Genomic DNA, 12,201 nt, shown 5'->3' with positions numbered 1-12,201 from the left:
GTTATATATGAGATCATGAGATGCCTCATTTGTTGAGATGAAACATTTCTGGCTCAAGACAGTTCATAAAATCTAAAAGATATTCTCATGCATATAGCAATAAGTTAATAAATCAACACATTTACAGTGCAAAATACAGCAGTAGAATAATAAGATGTAATTTTTTTTTATCCACTAGGGGGGAGTATTCAGTTGCTACAGGAGCAGAAGAAACAGTCCACAAGGAAGAGACAGTTACACAGCTGAATACAAAACAATGCTTTTTTGTATGTCAATTTAATTATGTGATAAAGCAGGTTTTGGACCAAAAGCTGCTTTAGCAAAGTAGGCCTTATGATATATTAACCCCTTGATGCCTGAATTTATTTAGAATTATTAAAAAAAAAAAAAATCTTTGTGTTTTTGCTTTCAAATTGATCCTAAATTAGGAGGAGTTTGTTAATTTTTCTATAGCACATACAATAGATATAAATTTAGGTATGATGCAAATTAGCGTAACAGGCATTAATGCTTAAATGCAATAAAAATACTTTTTTTTCAAAATTCATAAATTCTTTTTGGAGTTTAATAAAGTATCTATCTAAAAGCCACAAAATTGTTTACAACTATTTACATTATAGCACCAGCTAGAATAGGGTTCAAACAAACAGTATATGTCCACTTTTCTCAATGCTTAAATGCAGTAACAACATATTTTTTGTGTATTCAAAATTCATTTATTACATCAAAACAGCCACAAAATTGGCTTACAACCATTACATTGTAACAACAACACAACAGATGTAGTTTTCACTTTAAACGGTCCAGTGCTTGCAAAAGGTTCCTAGATGTGTGTTGAATATGCAAACCGGCATCAGAGGAATGCATGCGATTCGGCTGCAATGTGGATTAAAGGGGTATGATGCGAATTTGCAACAATCGGCGTTAAGGGGTTAAGCATACATTGCAGTGACTTGATAAACATGTACAGTAAATATGTAAATCTAAATACCATAGAGACAATATAAAATAAGAGTATCAGATGTAATATGAAAGAGATTTTTCTAAGGCTTTTTTTTGTTATTTTTCAGATAAGCTGAGCTGTAATGAATGAATTAATCTCTTTTTTTCCACACATGCAAAAGATGCATAAATGCTGCTGTTAGTACAGGGATCCAGATCTAACACCACACACCCTCTGTTATATAGACTGGCCCGCCTGGGCGAGAGATCACCTGTCATTAACTCAAACTACATCACAGGTCCAATTATGGCCGAGCATATTCAGTGCAGGGAACCGCATCCACAAGAACAGCATCACCATCACCAGCAGCACAGTGACAACAATCACAGTAATGAGGATGTGGGAATTCTCTGTCAGGAAAAAAGAGACTAACAGTTAATCTACCAAAATATAACATTTTATTTCACCTCAAAAGTCAGATTGCTCATTCAAATATTGCAATCAACATGAAACAGGCATTCTCTTTTGGTTTTCTACAATTAATGCATAATTTGAATGGAAATCTACACAACAGGGAGACATGTAGCCATTTTTACACTCTATAAGTGTATAAACAACAAGAGCAATATACAATCTGTGGGAGACAAATGAGTTGAGCTGATTTAGCAAACATGCAGTTTCTGTCTAGAAATGAATGAACGGAAGCAAAGGAAAGCCAAAACAGTACTACCCGCGGCCTGAAAATGACAGAGGGGCTTTTTTTCTCCAATTGAAACAGGAAATACAGAGATAGAGAGAGAGAGAATATTCAAATCATGTTGTACGTCAACACAGGCCTTTCTGCCCATGACTGATCCTTGTATCTTTAGATGACTGTTCGATCCTTTCAGGAAAGTAACCCACAAATGATACGACACATAACTGTATAATTTAGACTTTCAGTTGATCCCTACCTTTCTCTTCCTGAAACCGAACATTTTGAGTGCAGTTGGCTGTGAAAAGAAAGCTCTTGAATTAATGAAAATACACTCAAAATTACCATCAAAGACACAAGTTGACAGGACAATCTGACATGAGGTAAATGGTAGAACAGAATGTTTACAATGACAGTCAGTTTAATTTAAAATACCCCTCAGAGCCAGAGTGAAGTCTGAGAGGAAATGTGACTCACTTGAGCACTCAGTGGTGTATTGTTCCCCCTACAGAGAGGAGAAAAAAGGGACAAACAGGGACATTATTTTTGCGGGGGTTCATCAAAAATCAATATCTTTAGCTCTAAGTGTACCTGCGATGTCAAAGTTATCATGGCTTATCCATAGTGTCATTATCTGATTGTCAGGGGGAATAAAACCTCACTCTTCAATCAGCTGAGCACACAGTGTTATTTGGAGTAAAACACTTTACCTCACATTATTCAGAGAATCTACGTCATAGTTAATATTTGTTTTACATGCTTAGAGTGTAATACCTCTGAGACACAGGTGCGCGTATAGGAGATCATTTCAAAGCATTTGGAGGTGACGAGGGCGTTGACGGCGTTTCTCATGACCACTTTCGGGGTTTCCTCTTCGTTATTTGCAAGCACATGTTTCTGAAGTTAACATAGAAAGGAAAAATAAACACAAACCGAGCTAAAAACCTTCAGACACACGTCTGTTCCAGAGAGGATACAGTCTTATGTTCATCAAACAAGCTTGGCTATCACGCCGCAAGTCACAGACAATGCCCACGTGACTACAGATGAACATGTGAGTGATATTTATTCATATTTTAGCAGTGAATCCACCTTTTCACTGCAGATCATTTAATACATCATAGCACAGTATAAAACATCAACAATGGCTGCACTCCATTCAGGTGTGCCTGTGCCAGGGCACTGCTACTGTGCACGCTGACCTATTGACTTTGCTTAATAGCACATTTAAACTGAATGGAACCATAAATATAGTGGTAATAACAAAATGCAACAGTGCTTCTCTTTGCCAAAATGCCTGCGAGGAGACACGTGGGAAAAAATAGAAAATATATCATGTAAGAAAGGTGGGAAAACACTGAGCTCAACTGTTCTGGCTTGTCCAACTTACGCTTGCATTGGCCCAGGAGTAATCGCAGTGGGACGCCTTCACACCTGAGACATGAGCCACGTCTGAGACGCTGTACGTTGTTTGGTTACCATCCTGAGTCACAGTGCAGTTAATGGCATGCGCTTTGCAAACTTGTACAAAGCCGCCTGAGGGCAAAAAAAACACGTCACCAGAAGCAAGATTTTGTCAAGAACTGCTCCAAGTATCTGTGGTAGCATAATAGCACAAGTACTTCAAAGGCTTTTTTGGATTTGTTTGTTTTTTCCCACTTCATTGAATACAAAAGTTCAAGCAGACAAATCCTGATAAAAGCATCCATTTATTTCTGTTTGTTAGGGAAAACTAAGTGTGTCATCCCTCCCTCCCATTCTTCCACTTGCTTGGTCTCCAACATGCAAAGTGTAGTTCAGTATAAATAGAACATTCAATACACATGTCATATTGTTTTATGTGTTTTACATTATTTAAGGTTTTTGTACCAAACAGGATGTGCACTTATGGTATTCAGGCAATTGGAGGCCTTGGTGTACTTACACTGAACAATATAAGTGATACATGATATACATAAGATGGAAGTGGCATTAAATGAAGAGCCGTTTAAGAACTGAAAGAGCCTCAGCCAAAAGACTGAGCCTTTTGATAGGAAGGCTGGTACACCCAGACCAAACTGGGTTTATTCCCCAAAGATACTCATACTTTAATCTGCGACGTTTATTTAATGTTATATATTCCTCACAGCATCCCAATAAGGACCTTTTGGTACTGTCTTTAAATGCCGAAAAGGCATTTGACCAGGTCGAAAGGCCCTACTTATTTGCAGTCCTTAATAAATTTGAAACTGGTAATTGGTTTATATCATGGATTAAATTGTTATATAATAACCCCCCCGTGCCAAAATACTGACCAATCATACACTTTCTCCTAATTTTAAGTTGCACAGGGGAACTAGGCAGGGCTGTTCATTATGTCCCTTGCTATTTCCGTTGGCGATAGAGCCCCTTGCAGAGAAAATCCGATCACACCCAGAAATATATGGATATAATAAAAAGTACACTGCTAGTAAAATAGCTCTTTATGCGGATGATATTCCCCTCTTCATATCACAGCCTCAAACTTCAATACCACCACTTCTGTCCTTGATTGATCTGTTTGGATCCTTTGCGGGTTACAGGGTCAACTGGGACAAGAGCGAGCTCATGCCAGTTCGTATTATAGATCATGAATGGCGCTATCAACTTCCCTTTAGGATAACCAGGGAAAAATTTAAGTACCTGGGAATAATTATTACTAAAAATTTTAATTTATTGTTTAAGGCCAATTTTGATCCCTGGATGGATAAACTCAGGAATAACATTCAATTTTGGAGGACGCTTCCAATTTCTTTGCTGGGAAAAACAAATGCTGTTAAAATTATATTTCTCCCGCAGCTGTTATATCTCCTCCAGAACATACCTGTTTGTATGTCTAAAGCAAATGTCAGAGGATATTTGGAATAAAAGCCTGGAATATATACATACTTGCTCAGTTAACGCACAACATCGTTTAATACGATTTAAATTTTGCATAGATTGCATTATTCAAAGGCAAAATTACACAAAATATTTCCAGAAATTTCATCTCAATGCGAAAAATGTGGCTCACCAAATGCAAACTTATTGCACAGCTACAGTATATCCTGTGCCCCAACCTGCATAACCTTTGGTCAGGGATATTTAGAATTTTTTCAAAGATGTTGAAGGTGGGGTTAGAACCACACCCAGTGCTAATCACTTTAGGAAATTCAGTAGGTGCAAGGAGACTACAGGTAGAGACTACTCTCATCTCATACTATCTCATGGACTTCTCACTGCTAAAAAATACTCATTCTTCTTTTTTGGAAGAAGAAAGAAGTGCCCACTGTCAAACTCTAGCTGCGTTTCCATTACAGTTGTTCTCAAAATAAAAGCGATATTTCTGAAATTTCGGCAAAGTTCGACTTGCAGGTGTTTCCATTGAACAGTGTTTTGCGAACCAGCCGAAATTCTCCTAAGTTCTCGGACTTCCCGTGAGATGTGTGTGCGTGCTGTGCGTCAGTAAAACTTAACACAAAGCCCTAGAATTAAAAAGCACATGCTGAAGGTGAAATAAAGAAATGATCTATTGACTTAGAGTGATCACTGATTTTAATGGCCTATTATTGATCACTTTGTTATTACGCGAGGCTCGCTCTGACAGCGTCAGCTCGCGCCGGCGGAGCAGCAGCAGAATACAGGACTGTAAATTACTGAAGTGTCCTTTGAACATATTTTCTATCAGCAATTATGTGTAAATATTAAAGTTAATGGCGTGAACGCGTGTCTCCCACATAGCTGAGGTGCACACACTCATCACAAGTTCATCTCACGATTAATGAAAACGGAATGACTAGATTTTGCAAAGTGCACACAGGACGAAATCACAGTTGTCGGATTGTCTTTAACAGATCAGCCAGCATGACAGCTGGAACAGCTGGAGTGTTTTTGTCTGCTACTTATTGAGATCCAGAAAACATACAAAATACACTACAAAACTGACAAGACGTTATATCTGACTGCATGCAGCCGTCCCGAAACGGGGAGTCCGCTGACCTCGGGGAAGTGTAAATGCGAAAAAAAGTGTTTCCATTACACTTTTGCGATACACCTAAATATCGACACGTCTGAAAAACCACCTCATGAGAGCGTAAAAATGTTTTTGCGATATTTGAGAGGATTTTCGAAATTTAGGTGTTTCCATTACCGTTTTTTTATTGCGACATTTAGGATTTGCGCAATTCTAGGGGCAATGGAAACACAGCTACTGGCTCACTGAGTTAACAGAAACTCTGCATGTAGAAAGAATTAGGTTCTTTCTGAGAGACAAACTCAGAGAATTTGATAAGATTTTGCACCCCTTAATCTCCTATTTGAAAGGCTAATTCAAATCCTGTATATTAACTACATTATGCGTAACATTAGGTAACACTCCAGGGAGGGGCTGAGGGTCTGAGTGGGAGGACAGTTGGGTCAGGTTTTTTTTTTTTTTTTTTTTTTTTTTTTAATATGAATAGCCCTCCTCACTATTAGGCCTGTTAAACCACAAATGATGTGGTTTAACAGGCCTGGAGTTCCTGTCGCATCCCTTTTTGTTGCTTTGGATTCAATTAAACACTATCATGAAACATTAATACTCACATGTAAATAAGAAGCAGACCATCACAGCCATCCGTCCCGCAGCCGCCCTTCCTCTGAGGCAGGTTGAGCTGTGGACGGATCGCTTCCTATCAGATGGAAAATACCTCAGTTTCAGTTTCAGATCAGCCATCCAGGGGTGGCAGGTGGGGGGTGCTGCCAGCTCAACACAGTAGTATCACAAGATCTGTTGTGATCGGTTAAACAATTTTACTAAAACATGTGATTAAAAAAAACAGTTTTTAATGTTTTAAATGTTTTTTTGCATGTCATGTTTTGTTTTGGGGTGAATGCATTCTTATAGAGATAAAATCTGAATTTTCTTCAAATCCTAATTGAAAGCTCCAGAACAGGGAGGTAAGAGTATCTTGAGCTGAGAATGTTTTGTCAGCTGCTATTATTTTGCTAAATGACTGACCAGCCCAACTTTTAATCTGACATGGACAACCCTAACCCTAAATGCATATATATGTGTATATACAGTGCCTATCATAAGTATTCACCCCCTTTGATGTTTTACCCTTTTATTGCTTTCATAAATCAATCATGGTCAATAAAATTTAGCTTTTTCAACACAAAAATTTATTGGAAAAAACTCTTTAACGTCAAAGTGAAAACAGATTTCTATAAAGTAATGTTAATAAAAGAAAATTATATAAATGAAAATAATAGTTTGCATAATTATTCACCCCCCTTAAGTCAGTATTTAGTAGATGCACCTTTGGCTGCAACCACAGCAGTGAGTCTGTGTGGATAGGTTTCAATCAATCTTGCACATCTGCCCACTGCAATTTTGCTCCATTCTTCTTTGCAAAACTGCTCAAGCTCTGTCAGGTTGCGTGGGTATCTGGCATGAACAGCCCTTTTCAAGTCCAGCCACAAATTCTCTATAGGATTGAGGTCTGGGCTTTGACTCGGCCACTCCAGAACATTTACCTGGTTCTTTTTTAACCATTCCTGTGTAGCTTTTGCAGTATGTTTTGGATCATTGTCTTGCTGGAAAATAAATCTTCTCCCAAGTCGTAGTTCTCTTGCAGACTGAAAAAGATTGTCCCCCAGGATTTCAGTGTATTTTGCAGCATTCATTCTGCCCTCTATCTTTACAAGCCTTCCAGGTCCAGTTGCTGAGAAACATCCCCATAGCATGATGCTGCCACCACCATGCTTCACAGTGGGGATGGTGTGTTTTTGGTGATGTGCAGTGTTCGGTTTCCGCCAAATATGACGTCTTGTCTGATGGCCAAAAAGCTCAATTTTGGTCTCATCAGACCAAAGAATCTTCTTCCACTTGACCATGGAGTCCTGCACGTGCTTTTTGGCAAACTAGTCGAGATCTAATATGACTTTTCTTCAATAGTGGCTTTCTCATTGCCACTCTCCCATAAAGCTTTGACCGGTGAAGAACCCGGGCAGCAGTTGCTACATGCACAGTCTCTCCCATCTCAGCAGCTGAAGCTTGTAACTCCTTCAGAGTAGTTGTAGGGGTCTTGGTGGCTTCTCTCACTAGTCTCCTACTTGCACGGTCACTCAGTTTACGAGGGCGGCCTGATCTAGGCAGATTCACACAAGTGCCATATTCTTTCCATTTCTTGATAATTGACTTCACTGAACTCCGGGGGATGTTCAGTGCCTTGGAATTTTTTTTGTAACCATCCCCTGAATTGTACTTCTCAATAACCCTTTCCCTGAGTTGCTTAGAGTGTTCTGTCTTCATGGTGTAATGTTAGCCAGGAATACTGATCAACCACTCTCTGGACCTTTCAGACACAGGTGTTTTACAACTCAATCACTTGAAACACACCCACACCACTCAGGTCATCTTCATTTCACTAATTGTGAGATTATTGACAACAATTTGATAGACCTCTATTGAATTAGACCATTAAATAAAAAAGGGGGTGAATAATTATGCAAACAATTATTTTTATTTATAAATTTTTATTTCATTAACATTACTTTATAGAAATCTGTTTTCACTTTGACTTTGACATTAAGAGTTTTTTCCAATAAATTTTTGTGTTAAGAGAGCCAAATTTTATTGACCATGATTGATTTATGAAAGCAATAAAAGGGTAAAACATCAAAGGGGGTGAATACTTATGATAGGCACTGTATATATATATATATATATATGTGTGTGTGTGTGTGTGTATATATATATATATATATATATATATATATATATATATATATATATATACTTTTTTTTTCTGGATGATGTTGCGCACTTTGAGATTTGTGTTCAAATGTCAAGTACGTTATAAATAAAATCTATTATTATTACACACACACACACACAAACACATATAATGCAGGTATCCACCTATTCAAAACAAGAGATTAATTAATTAATGAAATTAAATTAATTAATAAATTAACGGCCCGTTGTCCTTGTCCCTGGTTGAAGCCATAACTGATACATTCCTTTATTCATCCTCTATCATTCTGACATCAGCTGAGCACAGCAATATCTTCAAAGTGAACCAAAGCGTCATCCTAGCAGAATAATGCTTGGCTTTGCTGCATTTGATCTTTTTAAAAAGCATGTCCAACATTTGAACTGCTCTTCTGAACTTTTAAAAAGTCTTTTTCTTTCTTTCTTTATTTGTGTTTTGTGTTTATCTCACTCAGGCATCAGCAGATGATGAAAAGAACTGGAAAAAACATTTGTGCTACACACACTGCACACTTTTTGCTGTTTTTCTAGTAAAATGAGGGATGCTTTTACTTTGCTATTTTCTTTGCTATGAAAATAATCATTCCCAATGGTGGCAAGCACAGCAAAACTGGAAGTGAAACTATTGACATGACAACAAATTGGGTGCTGCTGCCAAAAGTGCTGTTTTGGCTTTTTACAAAGAAAGAGGAGCACAGTTTAAATTTTGTGGAACATGGGTAAATTGTCACTCATTTAAAGGCTTTATCACATTTTTCTGTCATTATAGTAACATATGCACCAAGAGCAAAAACAGAATGGCGTATAGGTAGCAGACTCTCGTAAGTCCTGTCCCTCGGTTAGAAAGCCATTACAACAAGGCCTACAGCGACTCCGACTGCCAGTACTGCCCCTTTCACTGCTTCTGTTGATATTACTACTGGTACTGGTAATTCTACTGATAGCTTTGCTATGCAAATGCTACTGCAGTGCAACTACACTAACATATTACAGCTAGTACTTCTATTGATTATTGGTTATCTATTGGTCTGCATGCATGTTTTTGAATTCACTGGTTTTTGAATCGACATAACTGATACGTTCTTTTATTCATCCTCTATCATTCTGCAATATCTTCAAAGTGAACCAAAATAAAACAAAGGTCTCTGAGAATGTGAGAATCAGGGCTTCCTTGGCCTACGCCACAGCCACACACACACACACACCAAGAACTTTCTATGAATCCTTGTTTCAAAAGTGTCACATTTCGTTTCACTCGTGGTTTCGTCACAAATGCTTTGCCTTGCAATCAAGGAAAGAAAGGAAAAAGATTACTTTTTAATACTTAATGGCAATACAGCATGTTGTGCATGACAATAAACATCTGACTGTCTTTGGGCCTTTTCTGTCTCAACAATCTTCATAAGGGTGTGATAATGTTAATAATAGCAGTGATAATATTCAGACAGTAATATATCATTTGCACCAGCAGCAGTGACGGTGCGTTACAGCATGTTGTTTCAAGGAATTCCCCAACATTTACACAACTCTCTGTTTGGATAATGCTAATGGCTTCCCATCAGTCCAAACTGTGAATGCTAAATGTTCCCATGGAGCACTGGAGAGATGAACTGGCTTGAAATTCGGGCTGGTCTGACATATCCTGCTCCAAACTCATTTCCACTGTGACTCAGATTTTATATAAAGCATGAACATGAGGCAAAAGTAAAGGCACGCTGGCCTCCATGACAAAACATAACACCGAAACAGCAAAACAGAGGCAAGTAGCAAGGAACACATCACAACAGTGTAACGAAAATGCACCAGCTCCCTGACCGGCCCACTCGGCGCTGTGGGCCGTGGAGGCGTCATTACCACAAAACAAGAAGAAATGGTAATATTTTCATTAAATCTCAATTTAGCAACATGTGTCTTATATATTTCTTTTTTTCAGGAAAACTAAATGAAAGGAATTTATAAGGTTTCTGTTAAAAAAAAAAAAAAAAAAAAAAGGGTAGGCATGTCCAAACTATTCCATGAAGGGCCGTGTGGCTGCAGGCTTTCATTCCAACCAAGGAGGAGCACACCAGGCTGGACTCATTTCATCAGCTGATCGCAGTCTTCAGCTGATAATAACTTGACCTCTTGATTGGTTGCAACAAAAACCTGCAGCTACATGGCCCTTTATGGAATAGTTTGGACATGCCTGTGTTTGGGTAAGTTGGAGGGTTTAGGTAACTCTACAGATCAGCCATAGTTTCTATATTTTGTCTGTTTTCAGTCACCAGGGACACATGCCACATTAAAAATCCATACTGAATGAAAGGTCTATTACAGATAACAGGAATGAATAGAAACAAAATGGATTACCACTGCTAATGCAGTGATAAATATCTTAGGCACACTGACATAGTACTTGTTTTTGATTGTATGTATGGTCCCCCCCCCCAAAAAAGAAATAATTAAAAAAAAATTTACCATAAACCATACACGCCATGACTTGTAATCCAGAAAACCTCAGGGTTAGGGTGAGCAAAAGCATTGTGCTAATACTTTGAGGTGTCTGCTGCTCACTTCCATTTTTCCTCAAATTAGGGAACACAGGCAAGTGGAAGAGAAAAACAAAACGGTGGTAGCGTCCCAAAGGAGAAGACAATGGCACTGTTAGAAAAAGGACGTACAACCCTGATTCCGGAAAAGTAGAAAAGATTGCTAATCCTTTTCTGTTTTTAATCATGGTTCCCACAGCGTCCCAACTTTTTTTGGAATCAGAGTTGCAGATACAGGAATACATTCAGGGAAAGAGCAGAGGTCCCACTATAAGCATGATAATAACAAGGTGGTCTGTATATGTTGTAGAAACTCAGCACAACATCAACATGATAAAACAACAAATGATGAGAGGCACTGTCAGTCTCCTCATTTTAACACAGAGACTTTTAGAGCATTTTAACTTGAGCAATAACCTTGTGGGATGGATTTTAGATTTTTTAACAAACAGGACACAGAGGGTCAGAGTTAATGGCTTTTTATCTGACAAGGCTCACCACAAGGGTGCGTGCTCTCACCCTCGTTATTTATACTGTACATTAATATGTGTCAGAGCACTTTTAAGAACCGTTTCATTTTAAAATACGCAGATGATTCGGTTATTGTTAGCCTGCTCCAAGGAACAGAAAACAGTCACGGCCCTGTCGTTGACAACTTCGTCAAGTGGTGTGAGGACTCACACCTACAGGTCAACGAAGCCAAGACAAAAGACATGGCCATTGATTTTAGGAAAAATGCCAATACACCTGAACTCATCACAATCAAGGGACAAGCCATCGAGCAAGTGCAATCTTATAAGTATATCGGGACTATCATCGACTCCACTTTGAATTTTAAATTAAACTGTGAAGCTGTGAGCAGGAAGGGACACCAGCGTTTATTCTGTCTGCGGAAGTTGTCCCGCTTCCACATTGATAGGACCATGATGACACTTTTTTATCGTGCTTTCATTGAGTCGGTTTTAACTTTTTCACTTGTGTCATGGTTTGGAAACCCCATAAAAGAAAGGAACTCACTGAACCAGATCATTAAATGGTCTGGTCGGCTCATTGGAGAGTCACAGCTGTGCCTACAGTCGCTGTACACTAGGCAGGTACAGCCACTGGCCAGCTCCATCTCCACTGATGACTCCTATCCCCTGGCAAGTGAGTTCCAGCTGCTAACTTTAAAAAGGAGATTTGACATGTTTCTGGGGTGCATGGTTGACAAAAGGGATACGTGTTGTCAATAACCTCTACAGGGACCAGTCATTTATATCATTTTAGGACCTTAAGGAACAAT

Source organism: Chelmon rostratus, chromosome 15 (genome assembly GCF_017976325.1).
Source record: "Chelmon rostratus isolate fCheRos1 chromosome 15, fCheRos1.pri, whole genome shotgun sequence".
NCBI lineage: Eukaryota > Metazoa > Chordata > Actinopteri > Chaetodontiformes > Chaetodontidae > Chelmon > Chelmon rostratus.
The sequence above is the reverse complement of the archived record's forward strand: the minus strand, read 5'-3'. Positions refer to the sequence as shown.